The sequence below is a fragment of the Xiphias gladius genome, chromosome 1, assembly GCF_016859285.1.
Source record: "Xiphias gladius isolate SHS-SW01 ecotype Sanya breed wild chromosome 1, ASM1685928v1, whole genome shotgun sequence".
Classification (NCBI taxonomy): Eukaryota; Metazoa; Chordata; class Actinopteri; order Istiophoriformes; family Xiphiidae; genus Xiphias; species Xiphias gladius.
In genome coordinates this window covers 3680264-3689409 of record NC_053400.1, presented here as the reverse complement: position 1 = coordinate 3689409, position 9146 = coordinate 3680264, and positions in this window count along the sequence as shown.

The window sequence follows — 9146 nt, the reverse complement described above, 5'->3', positions numbered from 1 at the left end:
ACACTGAGTTTTTGCAGCACCTTGGAAACATCCTGCAGCATGTATCACATTTAGCACTTATTCTGTGTCCATAGTTTGGAGGATGGGGCACGCCTGGGTTCACTTGGTGTTACCCTCTCCCCTTATGCACTGGTGAGCCTAAACGTTATGGCCACCCTACTTTACTGTGGGACTAGTCCTCCATGTCCCGTCAAAACAAGCTCCGACCCGCCGAGGCATGGGCTCTACAAACCTCTGAAGGTGTCCTGTGGTATCTGGCACCAAGACGTTAGCAGCAGATCCTTTAAGTTCCATACATTGCGAGGTGGAGCCGTCGCGGATCACGCTTGTCCCAGCACATCCCCCATGCGCCGGTGCAGGGTTTGTCCGTCCTCGGACCACTGTCCGTAGGCAGGCTACCGACCCCCCCCTCCGGTGACCGGGAGCACCCCGCCGAGCCTCGCCGTGGCCACCGCTGTCATTCCCCGGCCGCGAGGATGGTGGATAAAGGCGGCGCATTTTAATGTTCATTCTAACTGCTGGGATTACCGTGAGCGATCGTTCAGGAGGCGGTGTGCGTGTGTGTGTGTGTGTGTGTGTGTGTGTGTGTGTGTGTGTGTGTGTGTGTGTGTGTGTGTGTGTGTGAGAGAGAGAGAGAGAGAGAGACCGCTCAAATAGCAAAGGGAGAGTCAAGAGTAAAATTTCACAGCTGAATTGTTTGGCTGTGTCTATTAGTCCAGGCAATGAAAGTAATTAGACTGAATTCATTCTGCTGCGCAATATTTACATCGCAACACGGCAGCTTTGATCTGCCTCCGCCGGCCAACTTAGACTGACTGCAGGCTGTTCGTCAACCTTGCAAAGGTGTTATCAGTTGTGATGTTCCTCGCAAAGTTGGTTTTTGCACCTGGGCCTGGTGAAGTTGAATGGAGCTGAACACATGCAAACAAATGCTTTTGTTCTTGGGGACAAAGCTGCTTGCTTGCTCCAGACTTGCACTCATACACAGTCTGCTATTGTTTCCCCTTCATCGCTTCTTGTCACTCTTTATGTCAAAGTTTAATTAGGACAACGAGCGTTCACAGGCTCATTTCTCACTTCAGCAAGTTTCTAACACTTTATAATGAGAGAGAGAGAGACTCAAAGGGATTGACTGAAAGGAGGGAGAGACCCGGAGACCCAGGGAGAGAAAGAGTGAGAGAGAGGATAAGATGTGTGCGTGTGTGCGCGCGCGCGTGTGTGTGCGTCTGTGTGTGTGGTGGCGGCGGTGGTGGTGGGGGTATGAAATGCAAAACATGGGCCCAGACCCATGCAAATAATCAGAAACCTGCTCTTGTGGGGATGAGTTGAGGGATTAACTGCAAGTGAGAAACCAACAGGGCCACCATAAGTATTCTTTAGACCATGGCTGTGTATTATTCTGTGTAGGTCACTAGAAGTATTTATTAGAGTATCAAACAGAGGGGGACCGGGGGTCTCGGACCGTTACAGGGATTTTTCGAAATCATTAAAGGATGAGACTGTTGATCATCTTTTTCTTATTGTTAACACCACGAAAAGACCCAGGCTGATACTTTTTGACTTCCTGATACTTTTTTGACTTTGTGTCTCCGACACTCAGCCCCGAGCCCATTGGTTCCTACTGAAGATTTATATCTTTATAAAGGTCTCACCGATATATATATATAGTTTCATTAAAAAGGCTTGCTAATTTCCTGAAATGACTGGACTACTTCTTATCAAATGTCACTCAAAGAGGAGGAAATAGCGCATTTGTTAAGGGCTACTTTTTTTAAAAACACACTTGCTGCTCTGGTGAATATTTCAGGCAGCCGGACAGTGTTTGTGGGATTGAGCCAAAATAAACTACAGTGTGTGTGTTCATGGTAATGAAGGACCATGTCACCCAGTGCAACAGTGTAGCTCAGTTAGTAGGATACATTCAATGATGGTTTTGCTCTTGACTATAAGAAAATATAGAATATGAGAAGACTTATCCTTCCAATAGAGTGTGAAAAAAAATATATAATTACTTATTATAAGTAAGATTCTAGACTCATTATGTATATTACAATATTTTGGTGTGAGATGCATTTTCTCTTTGATATTTGTAAAATCTTTGAGGAAATCACAGTTGCATACTCTGTTTGATGAGTATGTAAAACAATACTACAAAGTTATCGTTTGACCTGTTGTTTTTAACTTTATGATCATTTTATTAAAAAAATGGATGAAAGGTTTAAATTAAATGATGAACATTCACAGTGCTGTGATGATCCTACGAATATGATGCATATCACCAAATTTGATGCAATTTTCGTTTTGTATGCTGTATAGAATTTTGAGGCCAAAATTGTGACCAAAGAAGTTTGAGGGATGAATTTTTCACACTGGCCCTATAGTATGTGCGAAAATTCAGCCAAAGTAACCACAAACACTGGAATTATGTCATACATGTCCCCCCTATACCATTCTCAATCACCTTTAGGAACAGGCTCTTACACCAGATTGAGTAAAAAGCTTTCCTAAAAGGACTATAGAAGTTTTTTGGTTTTTTTTGGTCGACAAGGTATGAAGAATGATAATTTGGTCAATCGTAAAATACTCTGGAGTAAATCCAGTCTAACTTTTGCTGAAGCGGACTGTAGATGTCAAGATATTGCCCATCCAGAACACAGTAATTAGAAAGTAGGAATTTTGATCACTCTGTGATCACAGATTTCTACTGTATATAATAAATATTCAGTCCTCTAGCTGACTGAGAGTTAGGAGAGCATCCTGTCATGGGAAGGCAGAGTCAGGTGACCTCTTCTTCCAGGCTTGGCTGCTCAGGCTAATTGGCACTGGACACCTTCTAATGACGGTCAAGTCTCCTCCCATCAGCAGGCTTCAAGGTCAATTAGAATCAACACCCAGATAGCTAATTGCAGTGTTATGTCTTGTTGAGAATTCGTTACTGGTCAAGTAGCATTTCACAGTAAAGACACAAGGTCATTTATTATTCAATTCACCCGATATTCTCAATTTAGGAGAATGTAAGGACAATGGAAATAAAATAAGAGAAAACTAAAGTCATGTCTGGGTTCAAACTGGGGTGTCATAGCAGCAAATGGGTACAGCACTTCAAAGTAAGGGGCATTATACATGAAGGTAAATTACATAATAGTATTCCAATGTGTAAAAAAATTAGATTGAATGGAAGTGTATGAGTTGATATACAGTATATGAAGTTTAATAAGTATAGCATTTTTCAAATACAAGTGCATGCATTATGATCATGGGGCTTAATGGAGCACAAATAACAATAGAAGAGAATATTAAAAGAACAGAAGGAAATCCAGAAAATCTTCACAATAAAAGAATATACTAAAAAAACATACAAGTTGCACAAAAATTATATATCAAACTAACATTTAAAATATAATGAGAGTTGATAAAATATATCGGATACCCTCTAATTTACAAGAATCAGCCACAACATTAAAACCAGTTACTTTTTTTAATTTTCTGGCTAAATGATGCAGTGTATAAATAGGAAATAAAGTGTCCATTAAAAAACAAAACAAAACAAAACAAAACAAAACAAAACAAAACAAAACAAAACAAAACAAAACAAAACAAAACAAAACAAAACAAAAAATCATTGTCATACACAGTATGTACATTATATATTATGAACACCTGCAAGCCATCACAACCTAATAGCCTACAGTATATCTGCAAAGCTGGATACCCTCTGTGTGTTATTTTTCTTTTCTTCCCCAAAATGAACAAAATGTACACAGTTTATATACAGACGGGTGACAAATTAAAGGAAAAACCTCAATAAATGAGTGAAGAAACATAACAAATGCAGATGCAAAGGTGCAGTGCATGGTACAATTAAGCAGTTGATATTCAATCAGCTCTGTGGCATGTATAAGATGCTGAGCATGCCCAGTTGATTCTGATTTTGTATCAAGATGGCAAGAGGAAAAGATTTAAATGTCAATAGGAACAGTGACTAAAGTGACATCTGCATTCAGATCTATGAGAAAGATCAGTAAATAGGTTCGGAAATTGTGGTCCACAGCGCACATGTGATGACCAGGATGCTCTTGCATTAGTGCGATATGGAAGGAAAAACAGAAGAGCAACTGTTGTTTAGGTGACTGAGAATGTCAATGCAGGATGTGATCAGACTGTGTCAGCAAGAACAGTCCGTCGACAATTACATAGAGAGGGATATTATAGTAGGGTTGCAGTGCATAAACCACTCATTACAAAGATGAATACACATTTGAGAGTTGAGTGGAAACCATAGACACTGTTCTACAGAGATGTGGAATAAAGTGATATGGTCAGATGAGTCATCCTTCACCGTGTTCTCAACAAGTGGGCGAGTGCATGTGTAGCGGACACCAAGAGAACGGTGCAGGCCTGAATGCTTGATCCCTACAGTGAGGGGATCTGGTGGCTCTGTTATGCTGTGAGGGGCATTTTGCAGGCATGGTTTGGGTCCACTTGTCCCCTTAGAGGGAAGGGTCACTGCAAATCAATACAAAGTTGTTCTGAGTGATCACCTTTATCCTTTGATGATACATTTCTATCCTGGTGGGGGGGTGGTCTCTTCCAAGATTAAAATGCCCCCATCCATAGGGCCAAGGGGTCACTGAATGGTTTGATTAGTATGAAAATTATGTGAATCATATGCTATGGCCTTTGCAGTCACCAGATGTCAACCCAGTTGAAAAACTATGGGAGATTTTGGGGCGACATGTAGACAGCACTCTCCACCACCATCATCAAATCACCAAATGAGGGAATATCTTTTGGAAGAATGGTGCTCATCCAAAGGTGTATTGAAGCTGTTCTGGCTCCCAACACCTTATAGTATATAGACAGTTTATGACTTCTATGTTGGTATTTACTTTAATATGTCCCCCGTATGTATGTATGTATCTCTCTCTCTCTCTCTCTCTCGCTATATATATATATATATATATATAGAGAGAGAGAGACCACCATTCAACCACAACATTAACACCGTTAACTGGTTATAATGTTGTGGCTGATTGGTTTATATGAACAAATAATCAAATAATAAAAATAATAATATAAAACACAATATAATACACTATGGTACAAAACCAAGACAAAGTACAGCCTCAAAGTAGAACTGAGTGAATTTAATAAGATGTAGACAAACAGCTTAAGTAGCAGCTGAAACAGCCTAGACCCAAATGTATATCTTAGTCCAAAATCAAGAAATAAGAAATGAAGGAATTAAGTTAATTATGTCATTAAATTGAGGGAATTAATTAAGCTATTCCATTGATTTAGGGCAGAAATGATTTACTCTAAGAAATATGTTGACTGAGTCATGGGTGCAAAATACTACTGAATAGTGATTGATCAAAAATAACCAACATTTCATTTAAACTACCATTTATTTTAAATTGGAAAACTTAGGAAAAAAACTGCTTTCATGGCTAAAACAAAAACAACACTGAAGTCCTTGAGTGGGACTCCTGACTGCTCATGAGGGCCGAACTCAGAGCTCTGGAGGACCTGACCTTAGATGTCACCACCAAAATGGCCTTGACTATAAATATCATTCTTACCGTGTTCTGCTTTCCCTTTAAACTTAAAGCGCTTTCCCATGCCTGTCTATTATTTGTCTGCACTTTGAGTCCCACTGCTGCAGTTGGACACACACAGACAGAGCGTAAAACAGAGAGAGGGGAGGGAAGAAGGCGAGAACAATCCAGATTGAAAAAGAATGACAGACGGGAGGGAAGAGGGAGAGAGAGAGAGAAGGAAAGAGGGAGGGAGGGAGTCTGAACCACTGAGATAACTCTGTCCAGGTGTTCAGAGCCAAACAAAGGCTCTTTTCAGACCATGATGAGAACACACTGCTCCTCCACTTGTTGCAAAATATACGAGATAGAAAAAAGAGCACAACGCAGGCAGAAGCTTATATTCTGTTACATTACCAAAATATGGACCAGGGGAAGGTCTACCCAATTACACGAGTCTCCTCGCTGCCAGTAAACAAGAGTATTAGCTGGGACAGAAAAGCGCTGAGGCCTGTGAATTGTGTTAGTTTGCACTTGCAGTAAGTATCATTTGTTTGCAAGTTCCCCAGGATTAGAGTGGATAAGATGATAAGCAGAATCATCCCAGCAGGAAGAGTGGGTAACTGTAAGTATGGCTACGGAGCAGTCAACCCTGTCTCCTATTAATTACACCTACAACTAATTTGCAACAACAAATACATTGTTGCAGGAAATGTAACGCTGACCATATTACGTTTTCTATTGACGTAAGGAGGAAATGTCTTTAATTAACATAACTGGCAGGTTGCAAAAAAATGTTGATATCAAACCTATAAGTAAAATGGGAAAACAGAAAATAAAATATGGATATCAGGCCAATTTGGATGGAATAGGAATAGAGAGAAAAAACAATAATCCTCATAAGTTTTTTTCTTTTTGTTCAGTCTTTTTTAAACAAGATCCATTGTCTTTCATTAGTATGGGGGTGGTTTTCTCTCTACCTTCTGGTGGTTTGCTCACCAGTGTAGTGTTGCACCAGTCTTTATTTCATAGTCAGCTGTTTGAACATCATGCAAAAATGAGTGACCGCACAAGATATTCGGGACTGCAGAGGGAATATACACTGAAAAATGCACAAAACGATAACACATTAGCAACAACTGACTCAGTGTTATTTAAAGGTTATTTTATAGGTCCTTATATTTTGAAGGTCAGTGGTCCGTACCAGAGATCTCATGCTCCCATGAACGCAACTTGACCGATACATTGTATACAAAAATATTTTGTCCCCCTCAGGTTATTATTCTGTGTGCGTGGTTTATCTGCCCGTGCCCTCTGGATATCAATCTTTTTTCGCAGTTTATCAGTCCATTAAACAACTAAAACATTCCTCACTTGTGGAATAAGATGGGATGTTACCCTGGGATGCAAAGGCAAGTGTTTATTACAACACCCTCACCTCCCAGTCTTTTCACTGCGCTACAAGAACATCACGCAACCTCATGTGTTGGCAGTGAATGTGGACATAAATTGTTCTTTCAGAGAAGATGAACATACATTTAACTTGTTGAAAACATTATGTGCAATGTTTACATCTTAGAATACAATGGCATTCAACTAACATATAGAGTGTAGAGATTTGTTAGCAGGAGTACAGACCACATCGTATTCATACATACGTGATAAGAAATGTGTAACTGCACTGATACAATCCTTGGTAAATGTGCCGCTGAAGGTCAGAGGGAGGTTTCCCACCCTCAGTATAAGACAAGCAACTGAAATGTCAGGGTCATCTGATCCCCCTAAGCCAAAAGGTAGTAGTGGACAGTGATCTACAGAAATTCAACCATATACACACAAAGTGTAACATCATGATAATATGTCAAGAAGATTTTTTGGCTATAATTGAACAAAATGTTGCAGGTAGTACTTTAATGAACCGGAACTCAGGTACTGGGACATTTTCTCAGCTTTCTTTTTGCACCATATTTACCCAGGGTTTCATCACTGGTGCAGGCCTCAACATCAAACTCCATTCAACGCAGAGTGCTCGCTGGGCTCAGCTTGCAGAGGGATATGTGTCTGCCTGGCGGCCCTCTGTCATCCCTCCCTGCCTAAGCTGACAGAAGTGAGAGGGCAGTCTTTTGATATCAGAACGAGATTCTTACTCCTGGCTGTTTCTCACCAATTCACATCAGTCAAGCCACTTACCCAGTCTGTTATAAGGAGTGAGAGAGGGCTTTGTGTTTTCAGATCAGACCAATTTGCAAGTTCATTCAGAAACAGTATTAAACAAAAGGGGCTTAGATATAGAATCTCTCATCACTGTTCATAATAGGCAGTAGATTAACTTTCCTACCTGATGGCATCTCAGTTATTTGACTGCATGGTTGGGGAAGAAAGTGTACCTGCTTGTCTAGGAAATTGGTGGTTAAAGTGAAAGCTCTGGTTCACGGTAATACTGACAAGCAGCAGTAGAAAAAAACTCCTCCCTCATTACACTGACAGGATTTCTGTGGACTGACATCTGATTTTAAATAATGAAACATAACACAGCAACAGCAGGGAACCACCATCCTTATGCATGTTTTCCAGATCAAATTTGAAACCCCCCCCAAAAAACAAAAACATGACTTGATTGAACAAGCCCCAGCTTTTCTCCCAAAATACAAGAACAGTAACTCTTTCCAAAAGAAGTATCAATAACTATCTTACTTGCAGCTTTGGCAGTCATTGTTCCACAAACAAGGCTAGGAGTACATTCCAGTTTCTTCATGTGATAATATCTTGCTTTATCTTGAATCATAAAGATCTTTCCAGTGCTCATAATTCTGCTCAGAGGAGTGAGGAGTAAAGAGGGTTCATGGAGAAGGCGTGAGAGTTCCCAGAAGCACAGCCTGGTGATCCCAAAACCTCTGCTAAAGATCTTCTCTACTTTAGGTTTGCTAAAGGTGATTTAACAGACTGAGGTTCCAATTTCAAGTCCAAGTTGTTTGCACAGATACTTAAAACAATTCTCCTAATGAAGAGGATGTTGCATCATATGGGCAATACAGAGTCCAGTCCAGCCACTACAGGTGATTCATACCAAGCCCCCAGGAGCAGTACTTCTGGCCCAAAAGCCATTCTCCCCATACACAATCATTTGAAAAGGAGCGGCTGGAAACCTGTGAATACCCCAGGTCACGTCATCCCCTCTTTAAAAACTTCAAAAAGAATAGGCATCAAAGTGGCCAAATGCACACTAACTGTTAATATACACCCCCGTAAAACTGATTACACAGAACATCAATATATATAGCCTCCATCTGATTTCAGCATCTCAAATATTTACAGCACCCCAGATGTCAACAGCCGCTGAAATTTGATTACATTGTCATATTATTGATTATCTGAACAATTTACTAAAATATATTCAGGGCCTTCTCCCGCAGCTAAAAACAAGAGAAAAATAAGAGCAAACCTAGAAAAGAGTCATCTTTACAGACAAGTATGGTATTGACCTAATTCAGTTTTATCTTGATGAGTCTTGAGCCTTCTTCAGACTTAGTCTTGACTCAGAGTTATTGCTGCTGAATTTATCTTAAGCTCCGTGTAAATGTTCCTGACTCCAGTCCTATCCAGCCCTGT